This window comes from Mustela nivalis, assembly GCF_964662115.1.
Source record: "Mustela nivalis genome assembly, chromosome: 3".
Lineage (NCBI taxonomy): Eukaryota > Metazoa > Chordata > Mammalia > Carnivora > Mustelidae > Mustela > Mustela nivalis.
The window spans coordinates 10,913,870-10,918,717 of record NC_139022.1 but is presented as its reverse complement, the minus strand read 5'-3'; positions in this window follow the sequence as shown (position 1 = coordinate 10,918,717).

Genomic DNA, 4,848 nt, shown 5'->3' with positions numbered 1-4,848 from the left:
TAATTGCTATTCTACAGGACTTTGAAGCTAGCTTTGAATTTTTTTTTTTCAGTGTCTCCTGCTTGGGACCCTGCTTCCATTATGTCACACTAGATAGATTTTGTGTAAAGACACAAGCGTAGTCTCCAAACTATGCAAGTAAAATTAATTCTGAATTTCATGTAACTTGACACATCATATGATGTAGTCAGAGTTCATTTATCCAAAGCCCTTGACTGGGTTTAAATGCACGTTTGTCAGATTTACTCCGTAGCTTAAGAGGCAAATAACTTTTTGTCATTCCGTAATTGTTTAAACTTCACTTTGATGAAGCCGACTTACTTTCAAAGAAATCATAGGGAGGGGATGCCTCAGTGGCTCAGTCAGTTAAGCCACTGCCTCTGGCTTAGGTCATGATCCCAGGGTCCTGGGATTGAGTCCCACCTTGGGCTCCTTGCTTGGCAGGAAGCCTGCTTCTCTTTCTGCCTGTGTCTCCTTGTGTGCTTGTGCTCTCTCTCGACAAATAAATAAATAAAAACCTTTAAAAAAAAAAGAAAGAAAGCAATCATGGGGAGAAGAGATTCATTGTTATTCTCTAGGAAATGTTGGGATTTTAATCTTACATATATTCTGGTAGAATTAGAGGCTCGCTTTATATATATAACACATATGTCTATAAATTATACACATATATTTGAGCTTTCTAAAACTGTGGTACCTGGACCTTCTTTCCTGGTCTCTTTGTTCTTGCAGCGTATAGCCCACATTACGGCCATGCTGCAGCAGTCCCTGGGAGGACTGCTGCTAGAAGGGCTTCAGACTTCCAATGTGGACATCATACGGCACTGCCTCCAGACTTACGCTACAATTGACAAGACACGGGATGCAGAGGCGTTAGTCGGTCAAGTACTGGTGAAACCATACATGGATGAGGTTTGTGCCCCCATGCACCTCATTCCACAAACACAGAGCATCTAATCTTGCTTCGTTTCTTGACTGGGTGCGAGAGAGCTCAGGGCTCTTCCTTGAAGATGCTCTTAGTTCCTGCTCTTCTGGTTGTAAGAAAAGGTTGGTCCCGCTTGGTGCCCATCAGCATGGCAGGAATCAGGCATGTGCTCTGGTCTCTTACAGTGATGCCATAACTCAGGGATCATCTTAATTTAGTAGGGGTGAGGGACTTGCCTAGGAAGAAGGTACAGATCAGAACATTTTCAGGTCAATTTCCATTTCCATAAGTTATACGTTAATGAAGTTGCCGAAAAGCGTGACCCCACCAAGGCGCCCGTGCCCACTGGAGGAGCTGGAAGACAGCTCTGTGCGCAGGGAAAGTCTGTGAGGGGAAGCGTCTTCGCAGAATTGATGTGGCCTAAGTCTTGAAGACCATGGTGGAGTTTGCCAGGCTAGGAAGGTGGGAGGGAGGGAATATTCAAAGATAAAGGGCTTTGAAGGGCGAGTTAGCGGGGTAGTACCTTAAGTCCAGAACTTGGTTACCCATTGTTCTTGACCTATAAGGATACAGTAAAATACAGGGAGTCAGTGTATCCTGCCTCTGAGCGGCCGGAGTATGGGCTGCACCATGTGAGGCCGCCAGCAATCAGCAGCTTCCAACTTAGAGAGCGTCGGTTTCATCTAGTTCAAGCTGACAGAAGTCATGAAGCCAGTCTCAGCGTTTGAGGGCTTTCTTCCAGTCACCTGCCAGTGCGAGTGTTCTTTCTGTCTGGTAAGTATAAAGCTACCCACCATGACTTCAGGATGAAAGGCTTCCAGTTTTAAAACGAGACAGTATCCCAGTGATAGAAGTGAAATTGAAGGATTAATTTCAGTAATCTTCTCAGCTTCATTAAGACTACTAAAAGTAAATGATCTGTCAGTTCTTTGTATGTATCCTATTATAGTCCATAGCTCTCTCTGTGGGGGTGAAAAAGATCACATTATTCTTTGTCACTAAATGAAAATATTTTAGTTATTTAATTTATGCCCTTTTCATTGAACTGAATATAATATGCTAAATTAGAGAAGTACTTTATGTTTCCATGTCATTAAATGAACTGTGGCCACGTTTGTATTTTAAGTTTGTATGCTTGTCATTCACCTCCTGCAACTCAGCCTCACCAAAAAAAATTAAATACTAAAGCAAAATAAGATGTGTTTTCTTCCATCACTTTCCATCTCAGCCCTTTCCCTGTTCTGGAGATGGTAGAGGATAAGGCCAGGGTGAAGATGATACAGAGCTGTTGTCTGCAGATACAGTATTTTGCTTTTAAGCTCAGAAGGGAAGCAGATGAGTGTGTGTGATGTTTTAGCTTCAGGCCAGTCTCTGTCCCTCAGCCTCTGTGTCCCCCAGGGTTGGAGCAGTATTCCCAAATCCCGGGACCTAGATTTTCATGCCATTGTTACTTACCTCCTGTTTAGAAAGCATACTGAGTGGGGAGGAGGAAGGACGAAGTGCATTTTTAAGGTTTACACGATTCTTTTCTCTGTAGTGTATAGTTCATACTTTTCTTTTAGGTGCTTTAAAAACAAACAAAAACACAAACAAACAAACAAATAAATAAAAATAAAACGCTCTTCCTTCTGCTAGGTGATTGTAGAGCAGATCGTTGAGTCTCATCCAGACGGCCTGAAGATCATGTATGCTAATAAGCTCCTGGAGTTTGTTCCTCACCACTGCCACCTTCTTCGAGAGGTCACAAGAGGAGCCATCTCAAGGTGACGTAAAATGCTGTGTATGCACCTGAGCTCAGTTTAGTGACCACCTGTCACCTCCTCATGTGCCGCTGATCCCTGGCTGTCCTGTCTGACCCGGGAACGTGGGAACGTGTGCTCTTCCCTATTTGTTACCAGTGCTGTGAGGCAGGTGTCACTTGCATGGGTTTACAGGGAAGGGAATGAAGAGTGGGGACGAATCTCAATGGTGACATTTGTGTGACTCCAGAGCCTCTGCTTTTCTCTTGTCTATACTGTCTCCTTAACCAGGCTCAAAATCAAAATTGGTTTCCTTCCATTATTGTGATGTCATCATCGGTCTAGAAATACCAATTCATTTTAATTCAACATGTTTTATACTGATGGCAATTAAAGTCATGAACGGTTTTCCCTCCCTCTCTTATTTCATTTCCATGGCTTTCCAGTTCTGTTTCATGAATATCCCATTACCTTCCACCATCTCCGTCATCCCAGTCCAGACCTTTGTTGCCTTTTGTTCGAGGGAAGCGGGCTCTCTCCACCTGGTCTCCCAGCTCCACCTGTCCCTCTTCATTGCAGCCCTCAGCTGTCCCACCTGCCCAGAGCTCTTCAGCCTTCCTGAGTCGCTCGTGGCTTCTCATCGCCCACAGAAGAGCATCCAGTCTTCCTGGTGTAACCTGTGACCGTTGGTGCTTGAGTCCTAGTGGTTCTCCGCTGTAGAAATTTCTACTGTGGAGCTTTCCCCCATACCACTATGGTTCCTGGCCAGACAGGAGCAATTGACCTTCCCTAACAAACCTGGTACAGAAGATCCCTGACTTCACCTTGGTTCAGTTTATGGTTTTTTGACTTTTTATAATAGTGCAGAAGTGATATGCATTTAGTTTGGATCTTTTCCCAGGCTGGCGATCTACAGTAGGGTCCTCTTTTGTAATGCTGGGCAGGGGCAGCGAGCACAGCCCCCAGGCAGACCACGTGATCACGAGGGTCAGCAACCAACACACTTGAACCATCCTGTTCTGGCTTTCAGTGCAGTGTTCAGTAAGTTACATGAGATACCAGACACTTTATTGTGAAATAGGCTTTGTGTTAGAGGATTTTGCCCAACTGTGCAATACTGTAAGTGTTCTCAAGACATTTAAGTTTGGCGGGGCTAAGCTCTGATGTTCAGTCGCTTAGGTGTTTTCCATGCATTTTCAACTAAAGAGATTTCCAGCTGAACAATGGGTTTATTAGAAGCCGAGGCCGTCATAAGCCGAGGAACATCTGTCTATACTGTGCGCATCTGTGTTTTCCTTCATTGCTTCCTGTCTCTTATTCCTTTGTCTTTCTGTTGATCTGTCACTCCACATGAAGCTCCAGTCAAATACAACTTCTTTTTTTTTAGGTTATTTATTTATTAACTTATTAGAGAAAGCATAAGCAGAGGGGGAGGCAAAGAGTGAAGCAGGCTCCCCACTGAGCAGGGAGCCCGATGTGGGACTCAATCCCAGGACCCTGAGATCATGACCTGAGCCACCCAAGCGCCCCCAGGCTATGGTTATTTCAAGAAAAAGTCCTATTTGTGAATTCTTCATCTAGTGAAGATGAATTAAAATCAGAAAGTCAACTCTGCCACCTTTAAAAACCCAGGAACAGAAAAAAATTCCAAGAGCAGGTATAACCCTATCCACAATAAATCACTTTCAGTCCAGTCCTGAAAACTAATAGAGTAGGAAGAAAGCATTACAGAAAAATTTTGTTTTCATTAATCAAGCTGGAAAATAACGGGCCTTACATGAATGCCCTTTAGGAAGACAGTTCTTATAGTTTTATGTTGAAAGAAACTCACATTACATTCGAAATGCATGTTAAAACCATGACTGTAGATTAACTACCACTTTCAGTCGTCAGAAGATGAAAAATGGTCAAGAGTCACCCAAACTGAATCCTGGTTCCTCCTGGAAAATGTGTTCCTAAATATTTTCCCCCTGAACTACTGTGCTCTTTCTGTATCTTACACAGCAGACACTGCGATGCACAAACACATCCAGAAGGCCTTTGAGGGCTGACAGCCTGCTGGAACAATGAGGAATTCACCTGGGTTTCTGCCTTTCTGCCGGGCCCAGAAAGTTCTGGGTAACCCAGGTGACGTGTCATGAGAATACATGTGTAGCTCACACCATATGTATTATCTCCTCAGGT